The sequence below is a fragment of the Vicugna pacos genome, chromosome 5 (assembly GCF_048564905.1).
Source record: "Vicugna pacos chromosome 5, VicPac4, whole genome shotgun sequence".
NCBI lineage: Eukaryota > Metazoa > Chordata > Mammalia > Artiodactyla > Camelidae > Vicugna > Vicugna pacos.
In genome coordinates, this window is record NC_132991.1 from 9183397 (window position 1) to 9201873 (window position 18477).

The window sequence follows — 18477 nt, forward strand, 5'->3', positions numbered from 1 at the left end:
GTGAACTGAAAAAAAAAAGCCCAACTACCATAACTAAAAAGAAATTCAAAACAAAACAAAGCACCATTTATCACCCATTCCTAGGGAAATTGGTGGTAGTAAAAATTGGTTCAGGTCTACAATCCTGTATCTGAAACCTCTGGTTTCAAAACACTTTCAGAAGTGTTTTGAATTTCATAATATTTAAATTATACTCTGATATGGCACAAATTCCTTACCTTAAGTAACATTCTTGGTTGGGTCTAGGCAACACGCTGACACCCTGTATTAACCATACTGCTATTTAAAATTTCTTTAGAAAACTTCAAGAATGTTCACCATAAGAAGAATAAAGAATAGTAGCCTCACATCAGCACAGCTCAGCTGCCAAATGAGTTACAAAAACTTCTGTTTTTCAGGGCCTTAGGGATCTCAGAATTACATACAAAGAACTGTTGACCTATATGATTCTTTTGTAAGCAATTTTGCTAACACAGAACAAAAACCATAAAAATAGCCAGATGCAAGGTGAGTCACAATATGAGAATCACCTGGGAGAACTTTTCCAAATCATAAAACCCTTCCCAATGAAGATTCCCCATTTCCCCAGTAGCTTCTGTAGTAAACCACTGTAACTGACTATAGTTTGGATTAGGTTGGAAAAGGTAAGCTGGAAATATAAATGAACCAAGTATGGAGATTTTTAAAATTCCAACGTAAATAAAACAATTTGGAAATGCTTGGAGTCTGTAAAAAAAAAAAAAAAGTTTACTTCCATGCAATAAGAAATATCTAAAAAAGAAAGACAATAACATTATTTTAAAAACTGGTATTTCCCAAAATTTAATCTCCCTGGAAAATTCATTCATTCTATTCAAAGTGTAGTCAATATTAGTTAGCACCTATGACATGCAAGGCACTGTGTGTACCAGGTGATACCAGGAGTGAGGCTTGGAGAGATAGACAGGGCCGATCATGAGTTCAGATCTTATCTTACCAGCAAATGAAAAGGCAATAAAAAATTCTGACTAGGGGTATAAAGTGATAAGATGTACCTGTCAGATAACTCTGGCTATAGTGTAGAGGAGTGTTAAAAAGGCCAAAACCAATGACAGAATGCACTTTAAGGAGGCTATTGTAAAAGTCCAGACAAGACATGACGACTTTTTTAAAAAAATCATTTCCGAAAATTTCATAAGTTGTGTGCAAGCTTCATATTGCCAAACTGAAGCTCTTCAAGTGGCTACAACAAGGGAAATTAGGGTAAAAAGGGAAACTCAACAGAGATGATGAGAGGCAATCGAGACAGGCAATTAGAAAAAGGTATCTACAGCTTACACTAACAGGCCATAGGCAGTGAGCCAAGCAAGTTGGTCCTTAGCTGTAAAGTTCAGATAAGCAGGTAGTATACCAGCAATCAGGAAAACACATTAGGTAAGCATGTCTAATTTCATGGTTCTTGATAAAGGCTTAGAGCAGATAGAGAGCTCCAGCTACAAGACTGGAGTTCAGGAATTCAAAAATAGGAGACAGAAAATAGGACAGCAGCAGAAAAGATACAGATTCTGGACTCAAATTAACCTAGTTTCAAAACCTAAATCTGATATTTTCTAGCTGTGAAAGCTTTTTGAGCTTCAGCTTCTTCATCTATAAAAAGAGGTAACACTACCTGATCCACAGGGTTGCTGGAAGAACTAAATGAGATATCATACATTAAGGCATTCAGTAGAGTTCAACAAATACCAGTTTTGTCCTTTTCTCTTTTTCTTCTAAAATGAGAAGCTACTGAATTTTTTTCATCTAAGCTACTGAAATAAGGAAGTCTTCTGCTTGGTCACAAAGTCTGAAAGTCTTATCCATTAGAGGACTTTAGGTGAAGAAAGTAAGGCAGGTCATTAATGCAAAATGCCTCATGAGAGCAGTTCATACAGAACAGGTGAATGTGAACAAGATACACAAGTAAAAAGGCTGAAAAGTGAAGACGAGTAAAAGGTTAAGTAATTAGAGTCAGCCTCATAGTATAACCACACAACAGAACATGTCACTTTATTTTTAAAAAGAAAGAAAAAAGTGGGGAGCTCTCTGTATATTGAAGTCAAAGGATCTCCAAGGTATATTTTAAATTAAAAAAAATTACTATACAAAACATTAAAATAGTATGCTACCCTCTACATAGAAAGTTAGGGGGAAAGCAGTAATTTATATTTGTATTTTGTTTACATTTGCTTAAATACTGGTAAAATATACAAAAAGCAAAAGTGGTTACCTCTAGAGAGCAGGGAAGGGAAGGACAGACAGAGACAGAATAGTATTGAGACATCTCAATATATGCCTTTTTACATTATTTTGAAATCTGAACCAAGTAGACATACTTAACTGTCTAACAAAAGGGAAAATATACATTTAATTAATAATAAAATAAGATTAACAATGACCCCTGAATGATTCCAAAACTCACCATAAGATGGCAATCATTTGAAATGGGGGCAGGCAGCTAGCCCAGATACCTATCAAAGTTCATTCAGCACATTTCTTTGATAGTAGGTACCGTTACATAGTTTCACTTACTCTTCTTTCAAATAACCATTACAGTTTCTTTCTCTTAATCCCCCCAAATGTTACAGTATATGTAACCTTTAAAAAATATATTTTTCTTGAATCTGCCCCCTATTCCTCCATGACCTAAGAGATCTTCCTTCTTCCCATAAGACCAAGTTTCTCAGCGCTGCCTAGTCTATATTCATTATAGGTCTAGTTTCCTAGTTTAGTTTCTTAGTACATCCTGCTATTGTAACTCTTCTGCTACAATGAATCTCAAACTTATAGTATACCTAAGAATAACTGCAGCAGCATTCAAGGAGATTTCCTGTGTGTTCATCTCCTCATTCCTCACTCACCCTTTAAAAAATCTATACAGTCTGAGATGAAATCTGGGGAATTGATATTTTTATTCAGTATCTCATTTGATTCTGATACAGGCAGCCTGCCTGAACACATCTGACAACCAACTAGTTAAGGTCATAAATAACTTTCCAGTCAAGATCAAAACACTTTTGTTCTTATTTCTTTCTCTCAGCAGCATATGATACCTTCCTGAAATCCCTTCATCACCTTCTTCCACACAACTTGTCGCTCCTCTCTCACCACCATTCAGTCTTCCTCATTGGCTTCTTCGCTTCTGGGAGTCCTTAACCTTTAAATGATAGTGACTGGCAGCCCTGTCAGTGGCCTGCTTCCTAAATTTACACACACTTCATAAGCAGTAACAGTCACATCCGTTGCTTCAACTACCACCTATGCAACCCTAAATCCTGACACTTTGAATTTCCAACTATTTTCATGAAGTCAGAGGCTATGCAGTCAGTAATGGGGGGGGGGGGAAGGGGAGAGATGCTTCAACATTGTGCACGTCTGAATTCAAAATATTTGTCCTCTATATACATGGTAATACATCCAAAGTCACACATCTTTCTAAATTTCGGTTTTGTTATCCTTTAAAACTGGGAGTAACACCTTTCTAACAATTTTTCATTCAGATTAAATGAGGGAAATAAAAAGATTCAGTGAGAAGCATGCCCTGAGGACCCCATGCCATGGGCCTCCAAGGTAGCAGACAAGGGACTACTAGCCTGGGGTTGGGAGACTGACAATTACAAGGGGGATTGAGCAAGTAGGTAAATATACTGAGAATAACGAGAGCCAATTTCTCACTGCTGAAGAGGGATTTAAAAATACAAGGAAGGGGAAGACCAGAAAGAACCTTGAGGTGTTAGACTGGAAATGAATGTTATCAGTGTGAACATTTAAAATACATATACATAATTAGATACAGAAAGAGATTCAGATGTGTAAATATATATATTTCTTAGTCCTGTCTGCCTTAAAAATGATGACAACCCAACAGAAATAAGCACATTAAGCATCCAAATTTTGTTCTCTAAATACCACTTCCACTAAAAGAAATCAGGATTCCTTGGAAAAATGAATGATTTCAGAGCTGGGAAAGAAAAAGTACAAAGTAGGTCTTGAATACCCTGTTGTGCCAGCAAGTAAGGAAATATTCAAAGAATGGGGACATGTTAAAAAGACAAGGGAGCCATCTTGAAGGGCTAATCTAGCCAAATCTAGGACAATTTTAGCATCAAAATAAAAATTAAAATGATAATAACAAAACCCACTGAATAAGAACAGAAAGCATGGGTACATATTCATGTAAATAAATGAATGAATAAACAAATACATAAAAGAGACATCTGTTTTCAGTAGAAAAATCAACTAACAAGTACAAATGGCAACCTTCACAACAGTTGTCGATCCAGGCAAGAGTCATCACTGGACCCAAAGACTGATGGGCAGAGGTCTGATGAGGAACAGAACATCAGCAAAGTCTTAGACATCTTCCCATCCACCAATTACAAGAGGATAGGTGATGGCTTTATAATTGAGAAACCCAGCAGACATGAACTTAACAAGGTGTTCAAGTTTAAATATCACCAGTGGGATAATACTACACGCATACTAGTGATACACTAAGAAGAGCACATCGTGCCTATGGTATTCCTGGCAACAATGCATTCCTTCTGCACATGAGCAACTACTGGATGGACCAAAGTTAAGGGACATCTTACAGAAAAAAAAAAAAGTTAAGGCCATAGCAGATAGAGAAATATTGAGGAACTGTTCCAAACTGAAAGAGACTAAAGAGACATGACAACTAAATGCATGTGTGATCCTGAATTGGATCCTGGACCAAAAGGGAAAGAAAGACACTGTTGGACAGTTGGAAAACTTTGAATGGCACCTGGGGTTTTGAAGGTAGTGTTGTATCAATGTTGATTTCCTGATCTGGGAGTTATGTCCATGTTTTGCTAAATACACACTATATTTAGGAGTGAGGGCATCAGGTCTGCAACATGCTCTGCAATGGTTCAGAAAAAGTCTAATTAGATGAGAAATGGTGCATTCTTCTGAAATGGTTAGAAGTAGACATGAAAATGAGGGACTAGAAATAAGATGATCAAGTAGTCTCACTGAAATTTGAGAATCCATTAATAGAAGAGGGAAAGAGTCAAAGATGAAGTCAAGGTTCTTTCTTTGGGCATTTGAATGGGAAGGCCTCACTGTACCCACTACAGTGAGCCAAGTACAACAAGATGCAGGCTTATCTTTTGTATACACATAGTATATATGCAGTACAATGTTAAAAATTGGTTGAAGTTCACGTGTGGGAACAGGGGGCTTATGACAAATCTCTGTACCTTTCCCTCAATCTTGCTGTGAAACTAAAAGTGCTCTAAAAAAATAAAGTCTTACAAGAAATTTTTTTAAATTGCAAGAACAGTTCAAGGAAAAAGAAACTGGTTGAAGGGGATTTGGGAACTCTTTGAGCTGTCCTTGCAACGGTTCTGTATGTTTGAAACTATTTCAAAATAAATAATTCAAAAAATTCAGTGAGAACTCATGACGACCTTGGAGGCTAGCAAAATGCCTGGTTCACTATAGATACTCAATAAAAATTATTCAGTCTTCCCTTTCCAGTTGCCCAAAAGAGAAATCTTAGCATCAATATCAACTCTTTTCCTCTTTCCCCTATATCCAAAGGGACCCTCAGTTCTCATCAAACTACCTAATCAGTTTTCATTTCTAGTCCTACATTCTTATCTTTACTTCCTCATTTCTGGTTCTTATCATCTCTCACCTGGACCACTGCAAGAGCATCCTAATTGGTCTCTCTGCTCCTTCTAATCTCATCTTTGCACCATCCTTATATCCTTGCATCAACATCTAGATGTCAGGAGTTACCTTTCAAAACTTACATCTAATCTTATCATTCCCTTATTCAAATACCTATAATTGCTCCCTAATGTAAATGTGGATTTCCCAACAGGCAAACAAAACACTCTTGTGGGGCACTAGCAATGCAGGAGCACCAAAAAGATATTTCACATACACACAAAACAATGAAGTAGTAATTACTGGGGGGAGGGGAAGGAGAGAGGGGAGAAAAAGGGGGGATTTTGACTCCACATCCTTTATGCTTATTTTAAGGTTTGGTATTGGTTTTATTTTTAATTACATACTGGGAATGTCAGGGGATGTGTGGGTACCGTAAATTTTCCAGTACTAAGAGCCTCTAAAACAGTGCTTTTCCCAATGCTTTCCCCAATGTGGCACCAAAGAAAATAATTTTTAGCATACTAGGACAAGCCAAGGAAACTATTCTAGGTGAAAAGAAATCATTCTGGGGGCTCCAATATGCCCTAGTCCCATATGCTGACAGTTACCTTGTTCTCTAGCACAGTGGTAAACCACTCATGGCACACCAGTTGGGAAGCTCTATTCTAAAGGTCTTAATATGACTGCATTCATAGCCCAAACTAGGACCCTCACAAGGTTTTATCTTCTATCATAGTTAACACGCATATACAAGCACACAGACTCATACACAAAATCAGACATCAACACCTATCTCATAGACAGAGACAGATCATTTCTCTAAACACACTATGCATCCTTTCATACTTGTCTTTTTGTACATGCTGTTCTCTCTACCCAGATCAATTCCAACTCATCCTCCAAGACACTGCTCAAATGCCAATTCTCCTTTCTCCCAGATCTTATTACACTTGTCACTCTGAATTGTAATTGTCTGTTGACATACTACCTCCCTAGGATTTGAGCACAAGGATAAAATCATGTCTTACTCACCACTATACCAGTGATCCCTATAACAGACATTCAATTACCTTTTTAATTAAAATACAAATGAATGTTCACTATATCATTTCTCAATAAACAAAATTTTTCAAAATACATTAACTAAAACAATGAAGTCTATTTTTATAACCAAATCAGTATTTTTTTTTCCAAAACGAGAATACTCATTGTTCTTTAAGATAGAGATTTGGCACAGAAATATTCATACCACTGGACCATTATCCCAGTCCTAGAGTTTTAGACTGAGGAAACAAATATAAACAAGCTACAAGCACAAAGATATTCACTGCAGATTATAACAGTGGAAACTTTAGGAACAATCAAAATATTTAACATAAGATAAATGACTAAATCACCTGATTGACAAATCACCTGAATATCTAAGCAGTTGTTTAAATTATATTCATGACAATAAGAAGACAGGAAAAACGATACCAGTTACCATTTATTGACCATCTCATCTTTTTAAAGAATAATGCTAGATGCTATATAGATATAGAAAATCCTAATCCTCACATTATCCTAATTTCATAGACAAGAAAATATGAAATTATCCTAATTTCATAAAGAAAATGAGCATAGGGGATACATAGTTTGCCCAAGGTTTTGTTTGTTTGTTTGTTTGTTTGTTTGTTTGTTTGTTTTTAGAGGAGGTACTGGGGATTGAATCCAGGACCTTGTGCATATTAAGCATGCACTCTACCACTTAAACTATATCCTCCTCCTGCCCAAGGTTTTTGAAACCAGATTCCAATCCAGATCTATCTGACTCCAAAATCTTGTCATCTTTTCCCTACATTGCACTTCCTCTACTACACAATGTTTCCAATGCAGTAAACTCAAAATTGTTATCTTTTATCATACAACTTTATTTTTAAAAAATATGGACAACTGCCTGGAAGGAAACAAAAATATCTATTAGAGTGGTGATTAAGGGTGAATGCTATTACAGTATTGATAATCTTTTTTAACTAGTAACTTACTAAAGCAGAATTGCTGAGCAATAAACTAAACTCATAAGACAATACTCAAAAGAAACAATCCCCACTTGTAATTTTTTTTTTACATTTTCATTAAGGACACAGAGTAAGTAACATATAAAAACTTAAGAAGGATGTACTCAATTAACTATAGCTAAACAATCATAAATTAACCCCAAAGTACTTATTACCAGGATTCAAAAGTGGGTCATTATGACTGGATTAAGTAACATTCTTCCAGAAAAAGGTGAATTTTGTGGAAGACTTAAAGAGGAGGCACATGGATTGGAGACAGGAATGTTTAACTGAAGAAGCAAGGGCAGAGGGGAAAAAAAGAATGTTTTCTTTTTAAGCAAGAATGAGAAACAAGGTTAGTGAGATGAAGCTGGTGGAAAGCCTTTAAGGCCAAGCAAACAAGTTTGGAATTAATTTGACAAGCAACAGGGAACTCTAACATATTCTCAAATGGGCTGTGGCACGCTGAAATAAGATCTTTAAAGATTCAAACTCTGGTCCAAGGTAAAGTACTGTCTTTGGTTACACAATGTTTTTGCCAAACAATTGGAGAGAAAATAATCCACTATCTTTTATGTGTGCTTTATATGTAATCCTTTCAAAAAGAGAAGCTGACTAAACAAACAAAAATCTTTATATAAGAAGTGAGTATATGGGGAGGGGAGTGCTTTAAGATATAATGCTTGCAAATATTAAATGCCACTGTACATTTTAATAAGAATCATAGAACTTCAGAGCAAGAGACACTGGAGATAATCTTTTAGTGACAACCTCTTCTTCATTTTCACAAGGAACAGGCTCAAGAACTAAGTAACTTGCCTAATGTCATATATAAGCTAGTGGAAGATTGAATATCAAAACTCAGATTTTCTAGGCAGCAAGATCTAAAGTTGCACTGTCCAATATTATAGCTACTAGCAACATCTGCTTATTTAAATTTAAACTGATTAAAATTGAACACAATTTAAATCAGTTCCTCAGGCATGACAGCCACATTTCCAGTGCTCCGTGCAACACATGGCTAATGGCTACCATATCCGACAGAGCAGAAGAAGAGTATTTCCATCATTGCAGAAAGTTTAATTGGGCAGCATGATCTAAAGAATAAGCTTCAGAGTCAGACAGACTTAGTTTGAATTCTACTTATTAGCAGTATGATCCTAGACATGTTATTTAATTTCTCTTTGTCCCCACCTGGGGGAGGGAAGGGCAAGTAGGGGATTAATAACACCTACCTCCCAAAGTGTACTTGGTGACTATGTAGGATAACATGAAAAGCCCCCTTACATTGTCTGGCACATAACAGACAATAAACACTTCCCTACTGGATCCTTTTTTCTTTCTACTCATCTGTATAACCTTGTTAAAAGATACAAACACAGTAACTCTTCCAAATTAATATCTTCCCCTCAAGATAATTCACAGTACCTAATTTTCATTCTGTTTCCACCAATTTCTTCAAATACTGCACCTCTCTTCCAGTGTTTCTACTTGGGAATAATGAAATGAATAATGAATGTGGGGGAAAATGCCTCTAATGAAATGGAGACTGTAATAAACTTCCAGTCTTGTTTCCCATCCTGTTTGAAATACTTACTGATCACGCAAAAGAAAAGAAATCAATTATATTGCTCCGAGGTACTGTACTTCCACACCAATAAAGAAGATTCTATAATACTTGTACACTATATTCCTTCTCACCATCTGTGCTACTAATTGAATATTAAACGAAGAAATAACACCTTCCTCCTCCAGTACTTTTCTGGCAAACAATAAAAAGGATTTCCAGAATGCTAAACTAATCTTCAAGGCTTCACAGCTTAATCTAGTAACTGACAAATTTGACAAATTTAGACTATAGCATACAAAAAAACTTCCAAATATGCATGTTACTATTCAGAAAAAAAACAAAATTCAACTGAGTTTGTAAATTGTGTATTTCTGCCAGTACTAAACTTTATTCAGCCACAAAGTCACATACACTCGCCATTTCTAGTGAAGTCACCAATTTTAAATTCTCAATAACTAACAAAGAATGAAAGCAGAACTTTTAAACATCTGTCTTTAAACATCCACCAAACAAGATTTATACATATTTTTAAAGCTTTCTTGTTTAAAACTGATCATATTAACTTTCAGAGAGGTGGAAAGACAGTCCTCTCAATGACAGCTAATAACAGTGTGTCCCTGACATCATCTGGTATACTTATTTTGTTCCCTAAAGATACTTTACTCAAAAACATGACCATTAACCTTCCTTAAAGAGTTCAACATAAGTCATAAATAAATACTAAATAGATAGCACTGCACACTGTTACTGTCACACTACAAGTTAATCATGTTTAACAGACAAAGCTAAAACACTTCGAACAAACAAATCAGAGTTTAGTAAGTCTATGGGGGGTCACATAAGTAAAAAACAAACAAACAAACAAGCAAAAAAAGCAATGTAAAAAGTTTTTATTACTATCCTACATAAAGTACTTTATACATTAAATAAAGGCTTCTATGCCTGAACTGATGAAATCTAATTGTGAGTCTATAATTTTTTCAAGTCCTTCAATAATAATGAAGTGTATATTGGTCAAAGCAGAATAGTTCAAATGAATTTTCCTGAGGCTGCATTCTAAGTACATCTGACCCAGAAAGTATTTTTAGCAAGCGTGTTCAATCAATGCTGGTTTTATGCTAGCCTAAATTAGAAATTGAGTGTCACAAATTTAAAGTAACAAAGTTACTAAGGACATTTTAAGATATTCAACTAGGAAATAAGAGAAAAACATCCACAAATTTTAAACAATTCAGTACCCACAGCCCAGAATCTAAGCAGGTTAGAAAACAAGCAATAAGAAACTCACATCCTCATCCATTAGTACTTTTGAGGAATCTGCGATTTTCTAACTTAAACTTTATCCTACTCAATTAATATTAATAAAACTAGAAAACAATGATGGCTCTTTGTGCTTCCAAAATCTCTTGCCAAATGTTTAAAACAGATTAGCTAAATCACAAATATTCCTATGTACAAAAAAGACCATGTTTACTTCTTATAAACCACTCAAGATCATGATATTGTTGGACCAGGCACATGTTTCAATGAAAAATGGTAACAAAGATACATGTGCCATTAAAAAAGAAAAGCGAGAGAGAGAGAGAGATTGAGAGACATAAAAATAGCTTTTGTGGTAATTGGAGCATAAATTTATTCTGACAAAAAATAGTGGGGTCCACGAAATGACTGCACTCTTTTACTGAGTTAGTAAATAAGTTCTGTACAATAAACAAACTTGCTTTCAAAGTCTTTTTTTAAAAAAAAAACTATAGGATGAATTTGTCAAATTCAAGATTTAACTGATACAATATCTAGCTCTATTCCATTAAGTGTAGTTTGGGCTCTGAATAATTTATTTTAAGGTCCTCTCCTGTATCCTTAAAAAATGAAAAATATTTTTTTCTTCTCTGGCACGTTAAGGTTCAAAAATCAGGGTAAAAAATGCCCTGGCTCTACTGTTCCACCGTCTTCTTTTCACTCAAGTCATCTTTCACAAATCGGATACTTTCTTTCTCCACTTTCTCTTTAAAACATGTTTTAAACTGTTATTGTTTCAAATTGGGCCCACTGTCTGGTCACATAAACCTAATGCTACTCCAATCTCCGATTCTAAAAACAGTTGGTATACTGCAGACATACACGTTCTCCTAGAACAAGAGCTTAAAAATCCTACAATTCGTCCTTGTCCATGGTGGTGTTCCCACATATTGACTCCCAGACATAAAGTGTCCCATTCTAAGTTTCGCAGAACCATCCATACAGATATGTGTGCAACGGTAAACCGCTCATTTTAGGGGAACCCTAGGAAATGCATCCGTACGTCTACTTAGCTACAGCTCAACTTTTTTTTTTTTTTTTTTGGCCCAACTACAGATTCCTAAATCCAAGTATACACGGGCAGAATCATACTAGGCTTAAAACTTCAATGGTAGGGACAGTATACCCATGCAGCATGAAGGAAGCGCTCATATGAGCCAATTAAGAAAAAGAAAGAAAGAAAAAAGGAATCCTACCAGCAGTGGAAAAATCAGAAGATTCTAAAACCTCACCTAGAGTTTAGGGCCGTGGAACATTCCATCTCCGCACCTATTCTATCCCTTCTCCCTTCGCTCACCCGTAACACATTCTAAACCCCCCCGGACCTCGGAAAGCAGAGGTCCCGCGAAGAAAAGGAAGAGAAAAAAGAAGCATCATTTTTTTTTCCCTTCCTTTGAAATCAACCCTGTACCTATGGCTTGCCCTACCTGGCTCGCCTCCCACGAGCCCCACGAGCCTCAGGTAACAGCCTCGCGGACTATGCAGGGCCGAGAGGCCGGCGGGGACCCGAGAGCCTCTTACCTTCGTATCACAGCCGCGTCCTCTCGGCTGGAGAAGAAAAGCCTCGAGGCCAGGGCGCGCCGGGGAGAAGCGCGTCGGCCGCGCCGCCCCCTGGGGCTCCCTCAGCGCCCCTCCAGCAGCCGCCGCCGCAGCGGCCGCGCCACGGCCCGGAGCCGCCAGCACCACCTCATACTGCGGGGCTGCCGCGGGCCGGCGCCGCCAGGGAGGCGGGAGGGAGGCGGGCAGCCGGCGCGCTCTCCCACCTCCCTGCGGGGATGAGATAATCCACACCCCCAAAAAGTGCCGTGGGGGAGGGGGACCCCGGAACGGGGGGCCCGGACCCAAACCTCCGACCCTTTGGCCAAAGCCAAGCCTCTCCCCTGCCCGGCTCAAGCCTGGAATGCAATCCCTGGGGACCCAGGAGTCCTGAGAGAACAATGTGGGGGGGCCGCGAGGAGCGGAAAAGCGCGATGCGCGGCGTGAGCGGGCGGGTAATCCTGGGCAGCGTTTGTGTGTGAGAGTGCAATAGGAGCTCAATCCCTCCTCCTCCTCCTCCGCCTCCTCCTCCTCCTCCTCCTCCGTCTCCTCCTCCTCCTCCTCCCTCAAGCACACCCCGTCTCCCAGGCCACAGCATAGCAACCGAACATGGCGGCTGCGCAGACGCCGCCACTCGGCGGCCAGGAGCGACGGCGGCAGCAACAGGAGGCGATCTCGCGAGAGGCGAGGCCAAGCCCCCTTCCCCGCTAGCGCAGGGTGGAAGAGGTTGCACCAGCCAGAGCGCCGGGAGACACGCAGGTGCGAGGGAGGCCGGACCTGGGTAGGTTGGCAGAGGGGCAAGGAGGAGGGGCGGAGCGCCATGGCTCCACCCCATGGCTCCGCAGCGATTGGTTATTTAAACCACGACCCCCTTGCTGGACCTACTGACCTAAGCGACCAGACGGAGGGGCAAAAACCTAAGTTTTGAAAAGGAAAACCAGACGTCTTGGTCCCAGGTTGTCCCAACTTCAATACTAAAAGAGAATATAGGTTTTAGGATGCAATTTTGAATCATTTCCTCTCCTAAATATAGACTCTGAAACAAAGAACAAACAACGTTCATTTATAGAACAAACGTTTGGGTGCCTCTGTGTGCCCGGAACGGTGTGCTTTTAAAAACTGAATAAATTCATTCTAACCATGCATACGTATTGGGTGTTACCGCGCCAGGGTTATTAGCCAGGTGTATTCTAACACCTTACTGATAGTACAAACTTATTGGCGATGAGATAGATGCCTGCGGGCTGGGTGCTAGCTGAAATGATGGGAGGAGGAAATTGGGGACTGTCACACTCCTTTTTGCATTCATTTTTGTAAGAGTCCTTTCCTGTCGTCTGGCACCTTTTTGCTCTTCCTTGTTCTTAGCTTCAGCACCCCACCAGAGCCGGCCCTCATAAAACGTTCTTTCAAAAATCACTTTCCCTCCAAGCCGACAAAATGCCTATTTACTAATCAAGGATGAGTTTTGCAAGATGAAACCTTGCAAATTTGTACAAATTTGTGAAAGACAGCAATTCCCTCCCTCGCACCCCCGCTCAGTTTTTTCATTTTTAAAAAGACAACCCGTCAGTCCATATTTTTCTGCTTTAGCTCTTCTACTTACTTTTCTGCTAAGAGCTTAATTCAAGCCAGTGCTCATTCATCCTTCCCTGACAGGCTTTCCTTCCTCTACTTCTCCATTTTCTGTGCCTTCATTCATACTATTCCCTCTACTGAAATGCTCTTCACTTCATCTCCACCTATCAACATTCAATCCAACCACCGATTTCTTCTTCCTTTGACATTGATACTTCTACGTTCATTTATCACAGCGTATATTTTACTCATCACAATGTATATTTTATTATATGATACTTATTCCTGTGTAGGTCTTACCACCACTCCTACATGATAAGCTACTCCAGGGCAGGGATCTTGTCTTAGTCATTTTTGTGTCACTTAAAATACCTGATGACAATGACATTGCCTGGTGTCAAAAAAAGGTTATTGAAAGAATGAAATGCTTAAATCTTAACTAATTGGTGGGATTTCAGGAAGGTACTTGAAACAGAGCAGGCTCTCACTCAGCTTCAAATCTGGTAAATTGCTGCCTCTGAGTGATACTAGTCTGGTCTAAATCTGCCCTTGTTGATGCCCTGTAAAGCCTTGTAACTAGTCCCCTGACTAATCTTCCTGTCTCCAGATCTACCCGCTTAGCCCATTCTTCCTACCTTCATCCTAAACCACGGTGGTCTTTTATACAAATAGAAATTTCACTTGTAATATAAAGACAGCTGGAGTCTCAACATTGGAGGGGGACCCCCTTTGTTTTAGGAAACTCCACAGGGTGAGTCCTTCAGGTAAACAGATGTAAGCCTCATATGTATCTGTTATTCTTTAGGAAAACTGTGAAGTTTTTTTTTAAATGAGAGAGAATTCACATACCATAGCGCTTTTTAGTATATTTGCAAAGTTGTACAGCCATCACCACTACTTAATTCCAGAACATTTTCATCACCCCAAAAATGAAATCCCGTACTCATTAGCACTCTCCTTTCCCTCCACCCCCTAACTCCTGGCAACCACTAATCTACTTTCTGTCTCTATGGATTTGCCTACTCTGGGCATTTCATATAAATGTCATCGTACCTACTGCAAATTCTCTATGAACATGTGTACATTTTTGCTTTTATTTACATTATAATCTTAAAAAATCAATATATGCCTCTTCTGGATCATTTGGATGACCACCTTGTGACCAAACACTGCCACTTGACTTTGTATTTGGCACCAAGAACTATAAGTTTAATTTTCTTGGGCTAATGGGAAAAAAAAATAGAATACCTCTTGTAGAGATGACAGCATTCTAGCCAGGTGAAGGTCAAGCATCCTCATGGCACACTGTACAAAAGTTTCACAAAAATTCAAATGGAGAAGTATATCGGGATAATGAAGTCCATTAAAAGCGTGCTTTAAAAAGCCTGTACCACAGCGGAGAGTTCCATATTCTCATCACAGGGGGAAATTTAATTTCAGCAAAACAACATCATCTACATTACGTACCTAACATGAATTGAATTTTTAATTTTGTTAACTTCATGTGCAAAGTTGTTTTAGTTTTATAGATGTAGAACTGATGTGAGAATAAGGACTTTATACTTAGTCTTATGTTTACACATAATTAAGAAAGAATCTAAATAATTTAACATTAAATTAATTGAGAGTTAGCAAGATTTTTTTTTTCATTTAAAAGTGGTCTCAAACATTACTAGGTATTGGCAGACGCTGCTTCTGACTGTGATTTTTTCCCCTTGTCTGTGCCTGCCCTTGGCTGTGCTTGGGGAGAATAAGAGCAAGGGTTGTGTCCACACTTGGAGGGTATTGGCAGAGAAGGACTGGCCTTGCATTGTTTAATTGACTCCCAACCCTGGGTAGCTATAGCAGGAAAGGAATAGGCCTTTGTTCTAGCTTGTGCAGCCAAGCCAGACTGCCTGGGCTTTGGCAGTGACCTCTGGCAGCCGTAAGGCAGCAGAGAAGGAACTTTCATCAGGCATTGTGGCCAACTGACCAGCCACCGCCCTTCTCCCCCGCCCCCTCATCAGCAACTTGGGAGGACCCCTTTGGAGGAAGTGATAAGCCCTTGGATCACTAGGGATACATAAGGAGAAGAACTCCAAGGGAAAACTGGACTCAGCTTGCTGGGTGGTACTCAGAGTGGTATGAATTTTAACACTGAAAAACTCATGACTTAAAGTGACTTGATTTTGTTGCCTAAGCTGGTGAGTGGGACGTACAAGGTACACAGGCTTTCAAATACCTGATCTCTGACATGTGACCTTAATTAGATATTTGTATGCCTTAGCTGGATAATTAAGTGGGAATTTCATCTTTTCACCTGTCTGGAATCTTCAGGCATAACTTAAAGCAAAGCAAAACAAAACAAATTTAGATTTAAACCTTTAAAGAAATGTCATACATTTTCCCAAGAAATTTAGAATTGTGTGGCTTGGGCTTCTTTTAAGCTGCTATGAGTATGTTTTTATTTTATTTTATTTTTTTAATTGAAGCATAGTCAGTTTACAATGTTGTGTCAATTTCTGGTGTACAGCATAATAGTTCAGTCATTCATATACATACATGTATTCGTTTTCATATTCTTTTTCATTATAGGTTACTATAAGATATTGAATATAATTCCCTGTGCTATACAGTAGAAACTTGTTATTTATAAATATACTTTTTAAAAATATATATTTATTTTTTAAAATTACATAACGTGTATCTCTGAGGCAGGTGGCCCAGACTGGTCACCCTGTCAACAGGGCCCTCTTCCCCTTTACTTGTCCACAATTCTTCCTTTTACTTTTTTCCTTTCTTCACCCCTTTCTGCCTCCCTCCCTACGTCCCTACGTCTCCCTCTGTCTTTCCCTTTCTTCCTTCCTTTTTTTCCTTCCTTCCTTTCTCTCTCCCTCCCTCTCTTTTTCTTTTCTTTCCTTCCTTCCTTCCTTCCTTTCTATAGCAGTAGAAGACCCAACTTAGCAATCCCTAGGATCAAGAACTATACAGAAAAATGTAAAATTTTTTAAATCAAACTCTTCCTCCTATTTCCAGTTCCACTCTCCAAAGTCAAGCACTATTAACAGCTTCTTCAGTGTATACTTCCAGAATTTTCTCTGTATCTGTAAGCTTAGTCTATATCTTTATCTTTCTGCGTACAATCAGTATGTTTTCCATGCATACTATATTCCACTTACAAATGTCCTTAATAGGACATATGGATATATGTCATTCTTTCTAAGGGCTGTATCTTTCTAAGAAGTGTATTTAATCTTCTCTAATAAATGGGCATTTTAGGCAGTTTCTAGTTCTCTGCTATGGCATACCATGCTGTAAAGAACATTTTCATCACAAAGCTTTGTATATTAAATAAGCATTTATTTGAGATAAGTTTTTGGAAATACAATTGCTGGTGTGAGGGGTATGGGCATGTTTAATTTTGATAATGTTACAGACTTGATTACCAATTGCTCCCACAGACTATGTATGAGTTACTGTTATCCACCTCTTCTTTATCATTTCTAGGTTTTGTATATTCCTCAATCCAAAATAAACAATGACAACAAAAGTAAAAAACTTATTTTCTTCTAGAATTTTTTTTAATACTTAACTCAATGACTCATCTGGAAATAATTCTGGTGTAAGGAAATAGGGATCCTGCTTAATTTTTTTAAAATAGTTTTCCAGTTGTCCCAATATCACTTTATTGAATAATCCATTGCTTGCACACACAGACACACACACACACACACACACAATTGGTTGGTAAATTTCTTTTTTCAAATATTAAATTCTAAATTTTGATTCGGGAATTTTTTAGTTTACTCCACAGAACTAGCCATTCCATCTCTGTATTTGTTTTCTATTGATGCTATAACAAGTTACCCTAACTTTAGTGGCTTAGAACAACACAGAATTAGTATATTATAAATCTGGGTATGAGTCCAAAATGGATGGACAGGCTGTGTGCCTCTGGAGGGTCTAGGGGAGACTCTCTTTCCTTGTCTTTTCCAGCTTCTATAAGCCACGTGGCCCCTTCATCCATTTTCAGACACAGCAGCCCAGCATCTTCAAGTTTCTATGTCTTATTACCTTCTCTGTCTTCTTTGACCCTCTTGCCTCCCTTTTATAGAGACCCTTGTGATCACACTTTCGGTCCACCCACGTAATACAGAACAATCTCGTCATCTCAAGATTCTTAATTTAATCACATCTGCAGAGTCTCTTTTGCCATGCAAGCTAACATATTCACATAATCACCCTGTGCATGAGGGTGTGAACATCTTTGGAAGCCATTACTCCATATGCCACAGTATCTCATCCCAAGCTTTTAAGCTGTTAGACTATCTAATAAGTTATAGTATCTGAGAGAGTTAATTTCTCATTGTGACTTTTTTGCCAAGAAAAACTTGTTTTACTTATATGAATTTTAAATATATGAACCCCAGATCGTGATAAAAATATTAAATTACATCAATAGTATATAGTGTGCGCTTAATGTAGGATCTATATATTATCTGAGAGAAATATTATTTGTAGATATAGGTGAATATAGTATGTATATATAAGTACATTTTTAAGACACTGATCATCCATATTATAAGCCACTTAACCTGTATCTGTCTTCCTAATATAAATATTAATGCAAATTAGTCCTCATAGTTTTCATTTGTTTAAAAACACATGTATTGCTCATGTACTATTTGCTAGGCACTGGGAATACAGGTAAGAGTTGGCCTCTGCCCTCCAGGAAAGAATTTTTCATTCTTAGGTTGTAACTTTTATAGAGAATTGTGAAATCAACCTGGTGGATCACAACTAGTAAACTGCAAAAAGAAATAAGCT

General features: G+C 38.1%; 1 protein-coding gene across 4 annotated transcripts in view; it reads right to left on the reverse strand.

The window, feature by feature from the left end:
• PTPN4 (protein tyrosine phosphatase non-receptor type 4) overlaps window positions 1-12856 on the reverse strand; it is a 145196-nt gene extending 132340 nt beyond the window's left edge. For 2 of the 4 annotated variants that reach the window (XM_072960830.1, XM_072960829.1), the window contains exon 1: window positions 12082-12609. The gene's annotated coding sequence lies outside the window, so the exon portion shown is untranslated. Of the gene's footprint in view, window positions 1-12081 lie in introns of all 4 variants that reach the window. The other 2 variants (XM_072960831.1, XM_072960832.1) reach the window with 2 other exon arrangements.
• Window positions 12857-18477: the final 5621 nt, after the last annotated feature.